At 37.7% G+C, this 16,954-nt stretch overlaps 1 pseudogene across 1 annotated transcript; it reads left to right on the top strand.

Annotated features, from left to right (window-relative positions):
• The first annotated feature begins 699 nt into the window (after nucleotides 1–699).
• On the top strand, nucleotides 700–15,300 carry LOC309665678 (stress-induced-phosphoprotein 1 pseudogene; annotated as a pseudogene). Its single transcript has one exon. The product of its transcript is annotated as a stress-induced-phosphoprotein 1 pseudogene (transcript).
• Nucleotides 15,301–16,954: the final 1,654 nt, after the last annotated feature.

The following is a 16,954-nucleotide window of genomic DNA, read 5'->3' as shown; positions in this document are numbered from 1 at the left end:
CATATACCCAGAGAAAACCATAATCGAAAAAGACACATGCACCCCAATGTTCATTGCAGCACTATTTACAATAGCCAGGTCATGGAAGCAACCTAAATGCTCATCAACAGACGAATGGATAAAGAAGTTGTGGTACATATATATAATGGAATATTACTCAGCCATAAAAAGGAACGAAATTGAGTCATTTGTTGAGACGTGGACGGATCTAGAGACTGTCATACAGAGTGAAGTAAGCCAGAAAGAGAAAAACAAATATCATATATTAACTCATGTGTGTGGAACCTAGAAAAGTGGTAAGGATGAGCCAGTTTGCAGGGCAGAAGTTGAGACACAGATGTAGAGAACAGACATGTGGACACCAAGGGGGGAAAACTGCGGTGGGGTGGGGATGGTGGTGTGCTGAATTGGGCGATTGAGATTGACATGTATACACTGATGTGTATAAAATTGATGACTAATAAGAACCTGCAGTATAAAAAACCAAAAACAAACAACTAATACTAGAAATAACTACATTTCCTTGTCAATTGCATTATTATGAACTTTCATCAAATCTTTAACCATGGTCATTTTTAAGTCTTTTGTCATTTACAGACAGTTCTGGGTGTACTCTGATGCTTCTGCAAATATGTTCCTATAAAAGGGTTTCATCTTCAAGGAATTCATGGAAAAGACTCTGACAAGTACAGGTTTCTGGTAACTGACTATACTGTTGAACTGAATGAATAAGCATTTTCAGAACTCTAATGGAAAACTGATGAACTCATAAAAGTGCTAACAAAAGATCAAGATGAAAAAAAATTAATTACACGGGACTGAGTGAACTGATGAGGATGATTATAATTTTTGTGACTTTCTGTTTGAATAAAAAAAAAAAATCCCACAAGGACTCAGAGGCAAAAAATACACAAATCAATTTTCACTGCAAAGTAAAGGAGCTGTTACAGTGGAGGATTACTGGACTGAATGTCAATATTATGACATAGTATGAGTGTGTTTCGTGTTTGGTAATTGCAATTATTGTTGCCTTTGTTGTGGTCATCCATTTACAATGCTTGGTGTCAGTCTATTTATCTCTTGTAAAAATAAAATACAGTGTGTGTGTGTGAAAACAAAACAAAACAAAACAGAAAACAAAACAAAAACAAAAAGAAAAAGAAAAATAATGCTCTATTTTACATACTTAATATCTAATTTACAATACATATTATATAACACATTTATAGCATATATATTATATATGCATAAATTAGAACATTATTTTCCAAATGGACTAGACTATATATATAAAAGACTACACACACACACACACACACACACATACCAAGGAGAAGACTTTTTAAAGAATAAAAGGACTGCTTCACTTCTTAAAAAAAAAAAAAGCAACGACAACAGAGAGGCATATTTTAAAAAATCAATAGAGGAGATAAAATAGAATACTAAATATATATATACATATATATATATGTGTGTATATGTATATATTTGATTAATTCCAAAGAAAGTAGGAAAGGAAGAACAGAGAACCATTAAGAAAAATAGAAAACAAATAGCGAGATGCCAGATTTAAAATTAATCTTATTAATAATTATACTGAATATAAATGAACTAATGGCTTCAATTAAAAGTCAGAGATTTTCAAACTAGATCAGAGTTTCTCAGCCTCAGCACTACGGACATTTTAAGCCACGTAATTGTTGTAGGACGTGCACTGCAGGCTATTTAACAGCATCTGTGGGCTCTACCCACTAGATACCAGTAGCACCATCCCTTTCCCTTCAGTTATGACAACCAAAATTATCTCCAGGTATTTCCAAATGTGCCCTGAGGGACAAAATCACCCCTGATTGAGAACCACTTGGCTAGATGAAAACCAAGATCCAACAATATGCTGTTTACAAAAAAACCGCATGTTAATTATAAAGACACAGATAGTTTTAAAGGAAATGGATGGGGAAAAGATGCAAATATTAATTATAAGAAAGCTGGTATGACTATATTAATATCAGACAATGCAGATTTGAAGACAAAAGGCATTTCCAGAAAAAGAGATATTTCATAATGATAAAAAGAATCTACCTATCAAAAGGACTTAAATGTGCATGCACCTAGTAACAGAGCTTCAAAATACATGAACTATAGATTGACAGAAACAAAGGAAAAAGACAAAATCTATAACCATATTTGGAGACTGAAACACTGCTCTTTCATTAACTGCTAGAATAACTAGATGAAAATCAGTAAGGTTATACAAGATTTGATGCTTTTAACCAACTTGACCTAAATGATACTTCTAGAATATTACAGTCAACAACCACAGAGTATGTAGTCTTTTCAAGTGCACCTGGAATGTTCACCAAGATAGACCATATGCTGGGCCAAAATACAAGTCTCATTAAATTACAAATGACTGCAATCAAACAAAACATTTTCTATGAAAACAGGAATAAATTAAAAATCAAAAATGAAAAGGTATCTATAAAAATCCTCAAATATTTTAAAGTAACATACTTCTAGATAACTGCTGGGTCAAGGACAAAGTCACAGGGTAATTTAAAAATATTTTAAATTCAACGTCAAAGTTCTTCAAAATAATGTGTTTTCATACACCATTTCTCAGGACCAATTGGCTTTGGATGGTCAAAAAAAAAAAGCTTCATTAAAACCATTCAATTGCTTTCCTTGAATCCTTGGGCAGTCAGTTACCCTTCGTTTTTAACCTCACACCTATAGGAATGGAAAGCTAAAAAAAGCGTTGTTATATTCAGTTTGTTATTCAGGGAAAGGTGGAAAATAAATAAAAAGATTTCCAGCTTCCCTTATTTTATAAGTCCAGAAATTATTGTTTTCTTTGAGTGTAGTGGGTATTAGGATTGTAGAAAATTATGGTTATAACTAGCTTTTTGCAAGTAAGGTGTTTGCAAGTAGGAATGATCTTATAATGTTAACTGTGATGTGAAAAGGAATTATTTTAGTGATGGATTTTGATCAAGATAAAATTTTTAAAAATCTACATGTAGACATATCAGTGAAATTGCAGAAAAAAAAAACAAAGAAAAATCTAAAGCAACTAGTTTTTTTTTTAAAGGATAGATTATCTTCAAAGAGGCAAAATGTATACTGACAACTCTACTTAAGCAAGGGCAGCAAGAAAAATCAAAGCAGAATAGAATTATGCAATCAATGTGCTGAAAGAAAATAATGACCAACATAGAAGTCTACACCCAGCACAAATATCCTTCAGGCATGAAGATGAAATAAAGACATTGTTGGGCAAAAATTTAGAGAATTTACTACCAGCAGACCTTCAGGAAGGAATTAAGTATATTCTTTGGGCAGAAGGAAATGTTAATGGTTAGAAGGTTAGCTATGTAGGAAGGAAAGAATTCCATAGAAAGCCATGAATACATGGTAAATCTAAACGAACATTGACTATGTAAAGTAATAATAATAACCTGATGTTTAAAGTATAGAGAGTATTAAAATAGAAAGCATATTTAAATAATAGCATATTGGTTGTATTTTCCTGTGGAGGGTTAAAGTACTAATTAACTTACCATTTCTATCTAGGGTAAACAAAACTTGCCTAACTTTCAGACTAACAGAGAAAAAAGTGGAATTATAAAAATTAATGACTTCATAAAAAAGCAAGAAAGGGGAAAAAACAGAACATAGCATGAGCAGAATAAACAGAAAACAGTAAAATGGTAAATTTAAACCCACATTTACTGTTTTAAGACTCTTGAGGACAGTACATGGGTGTATGATAGAAAAGAATAACTGATTTAATCACTTTACTTTGTCCTAAGAAGTTCTCCTTAATAAGTTCCCATAAATGGAAGTTTAAAAATGCTACTTCTTGAATACTTTAGATACCCTCAGCACCAGCAAGGCACTCTGCATGCATCCTGTCTTTTTATCCTCACAATGAACCTGCAAGGTGTGTTTTGTATACCCAATTGGAGGTGAGGATTGCCTGAGGTTGCTCAGGCAGTAAGTGACCAAACAGGATTCAAAACAGTTCAAACTCACCCCAACCAGAATATGCATCCAACCATGATGCAATTCTTACCATTTAATAAACAAGGTTTGGTCATGTTATTTAAATATATCTTAAGTTCTTAACTGCCCAGAAGAAACAGAGGGACAAACGTTTTGCAACAAACCCAACTTTTAAAAAGTAAAATTCCTGAGATTCCTCAAGTTAAATAAATAGATCTTTAAAACAAATGTACCAAACTTAGCCTACAGTCCTGTGCAAAGATACTCATATTCAAAGCAAGCATTTATGGAGATGCTATGCATCCTATATTTTTCCATTTTGTGGCCCACGGGGCGTATGCATTTCAATTTCTACTTAGATCTTCATGTAATTCTGCCAAGAATATGCATTCATTTCTTGTTAAAAGTAGTTTTCATTTCTGAAATGATTTATACTGGAGGACAATATAATTACATTAGAAGACATTTTAATTTGCAAATTCATTTCCAGCCAAGATTTGTGCAAAATAAAATCTAATTTATGCCAAAGGATATCAAACTTGCTAATCAATTCTTTTTTAATGACTTCCCAGGAAGAAACTCGTGTTGTCTATGATTCTTTACACAGCACTGGTATCTTCCAACCATATTGCTTTTTACAAGTATTCAATCTATTTTTATCCTCTTTCAGAAATGAGGGTTGCATTATCTATTTACCACAAAATGAGAACTTTGTTGCTCAAATGATAAAAAAGGAAGACTTTGATTGTTTTCCTTCAAGTCATTTATTTCCAGGTATGTTCACTTTTATTTCCGTCACTTCTTTACTGCTTGATCCCTAATGCCTTCTATACTGATCTGTTAACTGTATTTTAATATTATTCAACATAATGCTGAAGTGACTGTAGCTTGTCCCAAGACCATTACAAGAGAACAAGTTGGAGAAAGATAAATCGTCACTAGAAAAGATAAATGGGTGACACACTGGACCTTAAATTCTGTTTCTAATGGAAATTCCCACGCAGTAGATGAAAAGTTACCAGAAAACATGAACTGCCTCATTAACTTTATGCCCAAGTTCTATCAGCAATTGATTTTTAATGCCTATGTTCATCATTTATGAGCTCTTCCCATTCTTTATATACACTTAAAATTAAGCTTTATAAGATGAACTAGTTCCATGGTGATGCTCACTGCATCATCTATATAAAGCACTTTAAAGAATAATTCACAGAGAAGAAACATAAAGCTGATGAGCCAGTATTGTTTTGTGATACAAATTACTGATTATCAAAGTCAAATGTGGCAGCTATAATTGCCACTTTATTTGCAATAACCTTAATAATCGCCAACATATCATGAAGATACTTTTGGAAAAATGGGGTAATATTGTTTTCTTTTTTGTATTTCCACAGCATCTTTCAGCCAAGGTTTCTGACAATACTACGGTGAGGCCATCTGCATCACCAACATATTTGTCATTGACAGAGAGATAACAGATTTGGAAATTGTTGCACATAAAAACAAAGCAGATTAAAGTGAGCCAAAGACATCAGTTTTCAAAGTGGGTTCTAAAATGCCAATTCTATAGACTCAGTAAATAACCCATTGAGCTTTGTAGAGTTGCTTGGAATAGTTTTTTTTTTTCTCTTAATAGAGAGCCATATTTTTAAAAAGTAAGTAGAAAACTAGGTTTTAAACATGATTTTGTTAGTTTACTTATAGTTGGCGGTGAACAAAACTGTTAAGGCTAGCTTTGCTGTTACTGGAACTAAGTTAAAAATAAATTTCCAGAAGCCAGGTTCTGGGAGATATGGGAGATATTTTTTACTTTACCCCTAGAGGATAGCTAACATTGGCTAACATAGCCAACCTCTGTTGTAAGCCTCGATATATGTTAACTCATTTAATCCTTTCAACAATCCTGTGAAGGAGGTACTATTATTATCAATATTTCAGGAATGAGAAAATGAGGCAGAAGGGAAAAATAAATCACCTGGATCCTTCAGTAAGAAAGGGAAGGATCCCATCTAGGCGGTCTGGCTCCGAAGCCTAATTCTAACCAAAGTGCTATCTCTCTTCAATTGAAGTGTTCAAATTGAGTGTAAAATGTTTTCTTTCATCAAAGGCACAGAAGAATAGTTGGAGGAATTCTAGTATATTGCAGGAAGCCTCAAAGAATCTTTAAAATGGAGCCACTCATTAATTGGATTAGTGAACCATCAGTGGGTTCTTCCCTCTCTAACAGAAGACTGACCTGCAGACTTTCACTCTGACACTTAAAGTCTTGCTCAGTGCTCTACTTTATATCATTTAATCCTCACAACAACTTTATAGAATACAATGGAATTATTATCTTCATTTAAATCAACACATGATGTGGACTTCTGTGAAAATGAGGGCAGAGGACACTACAAATATTCTGAAAATGCCAAGGGTTCAATATAGTTCTACATCCCTTTTATATATTTGTGAAAAGTTTTGCCTTAAAAATTTGAGACCTCAAATATCAACAGATATTCTGATAGTCTGTTCTATAACAGTTTTCTTTTTTTTTTTCTTTTATTTTTAACTGAAGCATAGTTGATTTACAATATTGTTAGTTTCAGATGTACAGCAAAGTGAATCAGTTGTGTGTGTATATATATATATATATATATATATACTTAGATTCTTTTCTTTTTTTAAAATTATTTATTTATTTTTGGCTGTGTTGGGTCTTCGTTGCTGCTCACGGGCTTTCTCTAGTTGCGGCCAGTGAGGGCTACTCTTCGTTGCAGTACGCGGGCTTCTCATTGCAGTGGCTTCTCTTGTTGCGGAGCACGGACTCTAGAGCACAGGCTCAGTAGTTGTGGTCCACGCGTTTAGTTGCTCCACAGCATGTGGGATCTTCCCAGACCAGGGGTTGAACCCGTGTTCCCTGCATTGGCAGACGGATTCTTAACCACTGTGCCACCAGGGAAGTCCCAGATTCTTTTCTAAGTTATTACAAGATATTGAATATAGTTTCCTGTGCTATACAGTAAATCCTTATTGTTTATCTACCATATATATAGTGGTGTGTATCTGTTAATCCCATACTCCTAACCCAACCCCTTTCCCCTTTGGTAACCGTATGTTTTTTTCTATGTCTGTGAGACTGTTTCTGTTTTGTAAATTCATTTGTATTGCTTTTTTTTAGATTCCACATATAAGTGATATATATAATATGTCTTTCTCTGTCTGGCTTACTTTACTGTGATAATCTCCAGGTCCATCCATTATAACAAAGTTTTTCTAACATAGATAAGTTAATACAGGAGATATATGGGGTGACGATGTTAAGATAATGTGGAAACCGGGTTGGTTCATAGACTGTTTTTCCAAGTCAAGGGCATTCGAAATTGCAGAAATAGAAAAAGGAAAAGAAAAAGCCCTCTGCTGGGCTGGTAACCTGGCAACAAGAGCCTTTTTTGGCTGTATTTTAGAAAAATGAGCAACAAGAGCGTATTCGCAGGGCTCTCTCGGAGAGAGGCACCACAGCCTCGGGCAGTTCTTGGCTGCTGGCAGGTCCACTGCCTCCTGTGCCTGCTGTGAATGCAGCCCCACAAGTTCTGATCTCCATGTCATTCGGCTTCGTCTCAGCGGAGACTAGTCCTTGCCTAATTAAATTCTGTCCTCATTCCTAGTCTACTGTTTTGTGCGATCTATGTTCCTTGTGTCAGATTCCAGCTACACTGAGCTGCCTGCCTTGATGGGCCATTTTAATCCCCAGTTATGAATGAGGATTATTTTTTTGGTGATGGTTGATGTTATCAGCGCTCTTCTTATCATTATGTAGGATAGCTTATAATGCAAAACAATAAAATAATCAAAAACATCATCAGATGGAAAATCTTTTTTTAAAGGGTAACATATTTTCAGATATTGCAGTTCTCTACCTCCATGTTTGCTTTTTTCCACCAGGTTCTAAACCTGGTGTGTGAGAGGGGAGAATATCAAAGTTGACAAGGAAAAATTCTGTATAACTCATACCTTTCTACCCTTCCCTTCTGCAAGACTATGTTATGTTGAAAACCACCATTCTTGGGGAGGAAAAGTGGAGAATAACCTACATTTCCCTAATCCCTCAAAATTTTAAACTCAAGAGTTTCAGGATCCTTAGGAATTTATATATATATATATATATATATATTTTTTGATGTCAGGGAGGAGGGTTCTATGTTTAAATGCACTTATGTAACAAGCTTTCCTTAGAGTAAGTAAAAGCATCCTGTTTCATGTTAAGTACTACCAGGTAAGATGTATCAGTATATATTTTTTGCAGCAATTTTAAAGATTCTTTCAAATCTAGATTGACAAAGAAGCTGTTAGTTTTAAAAATATCAGTTAAAGGGAAAAAACTGAAGACTCCTCCTAATTCTCTGAAGGTTTTCAGAGTAAAATTATTTCCATCTTGCTTTTCATTTAAAGAAATCTTAGCTTTTTTTTTCTTACTTTAAATATGTATGTACTTTGTCATTTTCTGTATCTCCCAAATGGCTTTTCTATCCTGAAGTTGGCAGGCATTCCTTTAGACTGGTGGCCCTCAGGTGAGTAAGAAATGCAGTTGAGATTGAAGAAATGCTGTGTCTGCTCAAACTATCTCCTCTTTCTTCCATTGTGTCTTGATATCTAGCTTGAAATATTCGCTATTAAAATCGTACCTCCCATCCCCAAGTTAGACAATTGGGGAAATGTTGAGAATCTCTTTTATTAGTTGGGACAACTGAGTTTTCTTTATTTACAATTTTTACTCCACATATCGCCAACATATTTGAGACAGTCAACAATAAAACTGTGTACATTATGGAAATGAAAAGTAATCCTTCCCTTCTTTCTTACTTATCCCTCCTAATAATAAAAAAGCAAAAGTCAACTTTGAATCAACATTTGTTAAAATTGTCAGAAAACATAAGCCAAAATAACATTTGATTATTTCATATCAGAACATTCTGGTAGTCTTAGGCAAAGGGGAAACTGGATAGGTAGGGAAAAGGTTTTATTTAGGATTAAAGAAATGTGCCAGTTACTAAGATTTTGACTCTCCTTCCAGCTGTTTTACGTGATACTGGAGTGGGGACTTTGCAAACCTCTTTGCCAGCTGGCTCCCTATTAAGCTCTGCCAATTGTGCTCTGTGTGTGTAGGTGTGTGTGTGTGAGAGAGAGAGAGAAGTTTTAAATACGTCCAAGATCTTTCCTTTGTTCTTCCAGCTCTAAGGGAGGTAGCTGCTTCCTCATTTTCTCTTTTTTGCCTTTTCAGTCACCCAATTAACTTTATACCTAATTGATAATTACTTATATGTTCTATTTTCTCTGTTAAGTGACTAGTCTGACTGCAGTCTCCTGACTAGATCTTAATGGATACCAGGCAGTGTCTCTTAACATGTTTACTTACGTGAAGCAGTAAGCCTCTTAAGACAGTCACACACTCTTCCTGAGCTATTAAGGCAAAGGTCTTCCCATAATATCCAATTTTTGTTAAATATAATGTTTCTTTTAACAAAGAAGCATGTAAAGCATTGTTTTATTCCCTTTTTAATTTTTGGTAAAATACTTATTGTAAAGATTGTAATTTGCTTCCTTTGGATGTGTAAATGGACTATGTTAGTCAGACCCATGATTGCATGAATCACACATGGGTAGGAAAGCTCCAAATCACCCCCCAGTGCTAATTTTTCTATATGATAGCTTGGTAAATAAAATGAGGATTGTGGTCCTAGAAGCTTAAAAACTAAACCCAATTGGAAATCTGGTTTCTTTAATAATTCACTATCAGAATATTTAAAAACAAAAAAATTTTAAAGTTGTTAGAAAGACTGCTAGTTCTATAAAGAAAGGTGATTATATTAAGAGTCAGTGATTATTTTTTGCATGAAATTTAACTTTCAGCTTTCTGACAAGCCACAGCAACACCATTGTTGTTATGGACAAGTAAAGTTCACTTTTTCTTCCACAGATTAGTCCATTCATTATAGGAAAGTACAATCACCAAGGCTCAGGGGTTTTCAGGACTGCTGTATAATGAAACATATGGCCAAGGAGTCCAGAAAAAAGGGCAATATAAGGGCCAAGATTATGAGGCAGGAAGGACCTGGAATTTGAGTTCAAAAAGAAGGTAGAAGCCAAATTTACTTAGGATTACCTTAACAGTGGAGTGCAGAGGACAGAAGAATAGCATATTTAAAATGCTGGAAGAAAAAACTATCAATCAAGAAATCTATACCCGGCAAACTTTGAGAGAACTTAGATCTGCCTAACAAATATTTACTAAAGAAAGTCCTTCAGACTACTAAGAAATGACTCAGGATGGTGACTTGAATCCACAGGAAGAAACAAAGAGCACCAGAAATGGTAAATATGTGGGTAACTATAAAAAAGTGTATAAATATTCCTTTTCTTTTCTTATAATTACTTTAAGAGACATAAGATCCAAACGTCCATTGGCAAGTGGAGGGGTAAACAATGATACGGAATATTTTCATTATGACAAGGATCCCTATGTTGCCCTTTCATAATCACACTCAACTCCCTTCCCCACTGTACCTCCCACTCTACTCCCTGCCCTGTCCCTGACCCCTGGCAACCACTAATGTCTCCTCAATTTGTATAATTTTGTCATTTCAAGACTGTTGTACGATGGAATCACACAGATATTATGTAACCTTTTTGGATTGGGTTTTTTTCACTCATCACAATTCCCTGGAGATTCATTCAAATTGTTGCACGTATCAATAATCCATTTCTTTTTATTACTGAGTAGTATTCAAGGTTATGAATTCCAGTTTCTTTAGTCATTCACCCACTAAAGAATGTTTATTTCCAGTTTTTGGCTATTCCGAATAAAGCTGTTATAGACATTTGTTTACAAGTTTTTATGTGAGGATAAGTTTTTATTTTTCTGGGATAAACACCCAAGAGTACAACTGCTGGATATTATGGTAGTTGCATGTTTAGTTTAAGAAACTGCCAAACTGTTTTCCAAGAGTGGCGAGGAATTATCTTTTAAAAACTTCTAGGCTGGGAACAGGGAGCAGATCAAGTCTGTTGAATGGGGTTTGCTGCCAGGCTATGGAGCAGGTAAATGAGCTAAAGTGAAGGGCAATAAGGCCCTGAGTGCTGGCAACATGGATGGTGCATTACAGTGCTGCTCTGAGGCGGTAAGTCAGATCCCCAGGCCCATGTGCTCTCCAGCAATCGCTCAGCATCCTACACCAAGAACAGAGACCGCCAGAAGGCTTATGAGGATGGTTGCAAAACCATTGACTTAAAACCTGACTGGGGCAAAGGTTATTCCCAAAAAGCAGCAGCTCTTGAGTTCTTAAACTTATTTAAATCCGCCACTCGAACCTATGACAAGGGTTTAAAACATGAAGCAAACGATCCTCAGCTCAAAGACGGTTTACAGAATACGGAGCCTCAGTCAGCAGAGAGGAAATTCAAGAATGCTTTCAACATGCCCGGTCTTTACCAGAAGTTGGAGAGTGATCCCAGGTCAAGGACACTGCTCATGGATCCTACCTACCAGGAACTGATAGAACAATGTCTAACAGGCCGTCTGACCTGGGCAAAAACTGCAACATCCCCAGATCGTGACTACCCTCAGTGTCTCCTTCGAGGCTATCTGGGCAGTATGGATGAGGAGGAAGAAGTTGAGACACCTCCACCACCACCACCTTCTCCCTAAAAGGAGACCAAGCCAGAGCCAATGGAAGAAGACATTCCAGAGAATAATAAGCAGGCACTGAAAGAAAAAGTTGGGGAAGGATGCCTGTAAGAAAAAAGACTTTGACACAGCCTTGAAACAGTATGACAGAACCAATGGCCAGGACCCCACCAACATGACTCACATGACCAATCAAGCGGCCATGTATTTCACAAAGGGCGACTAGAGTGAATGTCAGGAGCTTTGTGAGAAGGCCATTGAAGAGGGGCTAGACAAGCAAGAAGACTATCATCAACAGATTGCCAAAGCTTATGTCAAATTGACAGAGCCTGTTTCAAAGAAGGAAAGTACAAGGATGCCATCCATTTCTACAAATCTCTGGCAGAGCACTGAACCCCAGATGTGCTCAAGAAATGCCAACAGGCAGAGAAAATCCTGAAGGAGCGAGAGTGGCTAGACTACATAAACCCTGGCCTGGCTTTGGAAGTATCCCCAGGCCAGGAAGCACTATACAGAAGCCATCAAACAGGACCCCAAGAGATACCAAATTGTACAGCAATCGAGCTACCTGCTTCATCAAACTCCTGGAGTTTCAGGTGCCACTCAAGGACTGTGAGGAATGTATCCAGCTAGAACTGACCCTCACCAAGGGTTATACATGGAAAGCAGCTGCCCTAAGAAGCAGTGAAGGACCATACAAAAGCCATGGATGTCTGCCAGAAGGCACTAGACCTGGACTCCATTGTAAGGAGGTAGCAGATGTTTACCATGGCTACATGATGGTCCTGTACAACCAACATGACAGCCCTGAAGATGTGAAGCGATGGGCCATGGCCAAGGTGCAGCAGATGAGTGACCTGGCCATGTGGCTCATCCTGCAACAGATGCAGAAGGACCCCCAGGCACTCAGTGGACACATAAAGAATCCTGTAATAGTGCAGCAGATCTAGAAGCTGCTGGATGTGGGTCTGATTGCAATTCAGTGATGACTTGCTCATCATATCCCTTCCCTTCACCCTCATGTGGAAAAAGGAGCTGGAACTGTGGCAAGCAGCATAGAGCAGAAGGGAGAGAAAGGGAAAAGGCGAACATCTTCTCTCTATGCTTATACAGACCTATGTGGAAGATAGAGAAACTTGTACTGGGGTCATTTGTGCGGCCTCTGGGCCCTCCTAGCACACACACGGTCTCTCCTGCTGCCCCGGAGTTTCATGTGTCCCACCCCCGGCGCTCAGTCGCTGTCCCAGCTGCTCTCGCATAGTTGGTGATTTGGGGGCGGGGAGTAGGCATGTATGTGGAGGGGAGGGTGTCCTTCCCAACCTCAGGCCCAAGTGTCTTCACACTATTAGCTCCGTGACCCCTTCACCAACAACACAAGCCAGTCCGGCATGGTTACATGTTTAAAAAAAAAAAAAAAAGAAAGAAAAAGTAGCTCTCTGTTTATTGTTAGTACTGACCAGACAAGAGAAAGATAAAGAAAATACATCTTTGTTCAAGCTTAGTTCTTTTACAGGAATAGGAAACTAGAAGTCTATTCAGATCCTCTTATCATAGTTTAATTAATGAGAAAAGGTGACAGTGCATTATTATCAAGGTGTCTTTGAAAAAAAAAAGCAATTTATTAATAAAAGCAGCTTAAAACTTCACAACTATTTTTAACGTTGACCTAGGAGCTCAGTACCTGTAGTGTTTTCATGGTCTACTGATGTAATATTTGGCACTGAGCAGACTCTGAATGTTTTACTCAACGTTTTGGGATTAAAATACAGAAACGTTCTTCCCATGTTCCCAAGTATGTAAACCTATTTATCTTGATTTATTTTTATAAAAGAACAAGGCCTCAGAAATACAGATACATGTTCTCTTCCCCAAAACAAAATAAACTGTATCCTTTGAAGCTGAAAACTAAAAATTTCAGAAGATTTTTGAATAATTTAGAAGGTTCTAAACCTTGAGACATAGTATTCCAATTATGAAATCATTACTGCACAGCAAGTAATTTTGGCCCAAATCTGTTCTCTTGAAATCTGAAGTCAACAGGAGTTCCGTGCAGGAGACAATCACGTTCAACCAGTACAGGGCCACTCCTAACCTTAAAGCTTTTCAGTTCATGAAATATTTATGCATCCTAAACTGGATTTAAAAGTCATCACAGGCATCTACCTGCAGGCAAACTATTCAGTGTTTTCTGCTTTCTCCACATACCAGCTGCCTAGGGTCCCATCCACTCCAGTTGAGTATTTCATACTATTCTCTATGCAACTCTATTCCACCACATCTGAATATCTGAATGCAAGAGATCATAGCTCCTAAGATATTTGGTGCAGGAAGGTCCCTAGAAGTCCTATGTATAATCACTGTGAGGTCTTCAGTTTCTTTCATACAGACAAAAGTCACTTCTCATCATTGATGACATTTCCCTCCTCATTCTATCCAGGTTGGAGCTGCTACGATGTCTTTCTTTGTTCCTATCAGTTATGTATTATCAACATTCATTTTCCCCTGTAGCATTTTGTATTAATTCACTATCCTTATCCAGAAAATAAAAATTTTATTTAAATTTTTTCTAATTAGTCCAGTAGAATTCCTTCCTTTCCCATAATAACCCTCTTAATGACGAGTTTTTATTTCTTATTAGTTGTTATAATACTGGCTTACTTGAAGGAGTTGTAGCCTTTCCTTATATTGAATAAATATAACACATAGTCAGTGAGTGCCTACTATTTTCACTGTGATATCACTGGAAATTCTGTGGTTTAAAAGTTGGATAAATTTCCTACCCTAATGGAGCTTACAGCCTAATGGTGAAGAGAGACATTAAACAGATCATCACACAAGTAATTAATTACAGTGCTAGCAAGCATAAGAAAAAAAATGCTACAAATGTACACATAAAGGGACTGGTAATCTGGCAGGAATTGTAGCCTAGCAAAAATGATGCTCAGCCTGAGATCTGATAATGATTAGGAGTTAAGAGACAAACGGAAGAAGAAGTGTGTCACTAGAGTGAAAAGGATTTTGGCATAGTTAGGAACCCACAGAATGTCACTGTGTCTGGAACTCAGAGCATAAAGGGGAGAAAGCTGCAAAAGAAAGCTGGAGCCAGATCCTGCTGAGTCTAGTAGGCTCTGAATTTTATTCAACTTGCATTTGAAGTATTTTTAAGCAAGGGATTGCCATGATCAACTTTATACTTTAAAAGGATCACTCCTGGAAAATGAAACAAAGTAACCATTTGACTTAGATGGGGTGGGGGGAGAACAAAAGTGGATGAAGGAGCACTATTAGGGGCCTTTTATAGATGCCTAGGAGAGAAATGATGGATTTCTTGGATGATTGTGTTGGTACTGAAGAGGAAAAATACCTTACATGTAAAGCTAATGAGATGTGGTTTTTAACCAGAGCAACTGAATGGCTTGGACAGGTTTAAGGTATATGATTTCAGTTTGGGACGTGTTTGAGTATGGGCTAGAATATGAGTTCCAGGATGACAGATTTTTTTTTGCCTTTTTTGTTCACTGCTGCAACCTGTGCCTCCGGAGACATTCAAGTGGAGATATTGAATAGGCAGCGAGATTATATGGAATTGCAGCTCAGAAGAGAGATTTGGGTTGGTTATTAAAAATGTGGGAGTCGGGGGGCTTCCCTGGTGGCGCAGTGGTTGAGGGTCTGCCTGCCAATGCAGGGGACACGGGTTCGAGCCCTGGTCTGGGAGGATCCCGCGTGCCGCGGAGCAACTGGGCCCGTGAGCCACAATTGCTGAGCCTGCGCGTCTGGAGCCTGTGCTCCGCAACAAGAGAGGCCGCGATAGTGAGAGGCCCGCGCACCGCGATGAAGAGTGGCCCCCGCTTGCCGCAACTAGAGAAAGCCCTCGCACAGAAACGAAGACCCAACACAGCCAAAAATAAATAAATAAACAAATACTTAAAAAAAATAATAAATAAAAGAAGGAACATGCAGGGAGCTTCAATTGTATCTATAAAAAAAGTTTAAAAAAAAAAAAAATGTGGGAGTCGGGACTTCCCTGGTGGTCCAGTGGTTAAGAATCTGCCTTCCAATGCAGGGGATGAGGGTTAGATCCCTGGTTGGGGAACTAAGGTCCCACATGCCGAGGAGGAACTAAGACCCAACACAGCCAAATAAATAAATAAATTAAATATTTTTTTTAAATGTGGGAGTCTACTGTATATTAACGCATATATGAGGAATCTAGAAAAATGGTACAGGTGAGCCAGTTTGCAAGGCAGAAGTAGAGACACAGATGTAGAGAACAAATGTATGGACACCAAGGGGGGAAAGCAGGGTGGGGGTGGTGTGATGAATTGGGAGATTGGGATTGACATGTATATACTAATATGTATAAAATAGATAGCTAATAAAAAAATAAAAATAAAATAAATAAACTTTGTACCTGTTTTTAGAAAAAGAAAATGTGCTAGTCAGCAGGATGTAGAATGTAGATCCTCTCAGAAGCCAGGACAATACCGAGCTCCTCTAGGGGAAGGCTGAAGAGTGGGGAAGTCAAGATCAAGGACCAGTGCCCAGCTCGCCTTCTAACAGCTCTCTGCAGCACCATGTGGTTGCCAAAGCATTTAATCATTCTCATCATGACCTCTGTGAGACCCAGTCCTTGTGCTGGAAGATGTTCAGGCCCCAGTATCTCCCATTACAGCATTCAATTTAGACCTGTTCCACAGGAATACTAAGCCCTTCAACTCTCTCTCTCCACTCCTTCTTTCAAGAGCAGTGGATGGAAGGAAATTTAGGAAAATGGGTTACAGTATAAAATGGAACATGATGCTGAATTGTTGATGGAAGATACAGACTTTTAAAAAAATTAATTAATTAATTTTTATTTTTATTTTTATTTTTTTGGCTGCATTGGGTCTTCGTTGCTGTGTGCGGGCTTTCTCTAGTTGCAGCGAGCGGGGGGCTACTCTTCGTTGTGGTGCGTGGGCTTCTCATTGTGGTGGCTTCTCGTTTTGGAGCACAGGCTCTAAGTGCGCGGGCTTCAGTAGTTGTGGCACGTGGGCTCAGTAGTTGTGGCTCGAGGGCTCTAGAGCGCAGGCTCCGTAGTTGTGGTGCACGGGCTTAGTTGCTCCACGGCATGTGGGATCTTCCCAGACCAGGGCCCGAACCCGTGTCCCCTGCATTGGCAGGTGGATTCTTAACCACTGTGCCACCAGGGAAGTCCGGAAGATACAGATTTAATGCTTGACCCTTTCTAGCCATCAGAGCCCAAGTCAGGGTGGTAGGGTACATTTTTTAGCCAGGAAGTCATTTCTA

The sequence above is a fragment of the Balaenoptera physalus genome (genome assembly GCF_965194825.1).
Source record: "Balaenoptera physalus genome assembly, chromosome: 8".
Taxonomy (NCBI): Eukaryota; Metazoa; Chordata; class Mammalia; order Artiodactyla; family Balaenopteridae; genus Balaenoptera; species Balaenoptera physalus.
The sequence above is the reverse complement of the archived record's forward strand: the minus strand, read 5'-3'. Positions and strand labels throughout refer to the sequence as shown.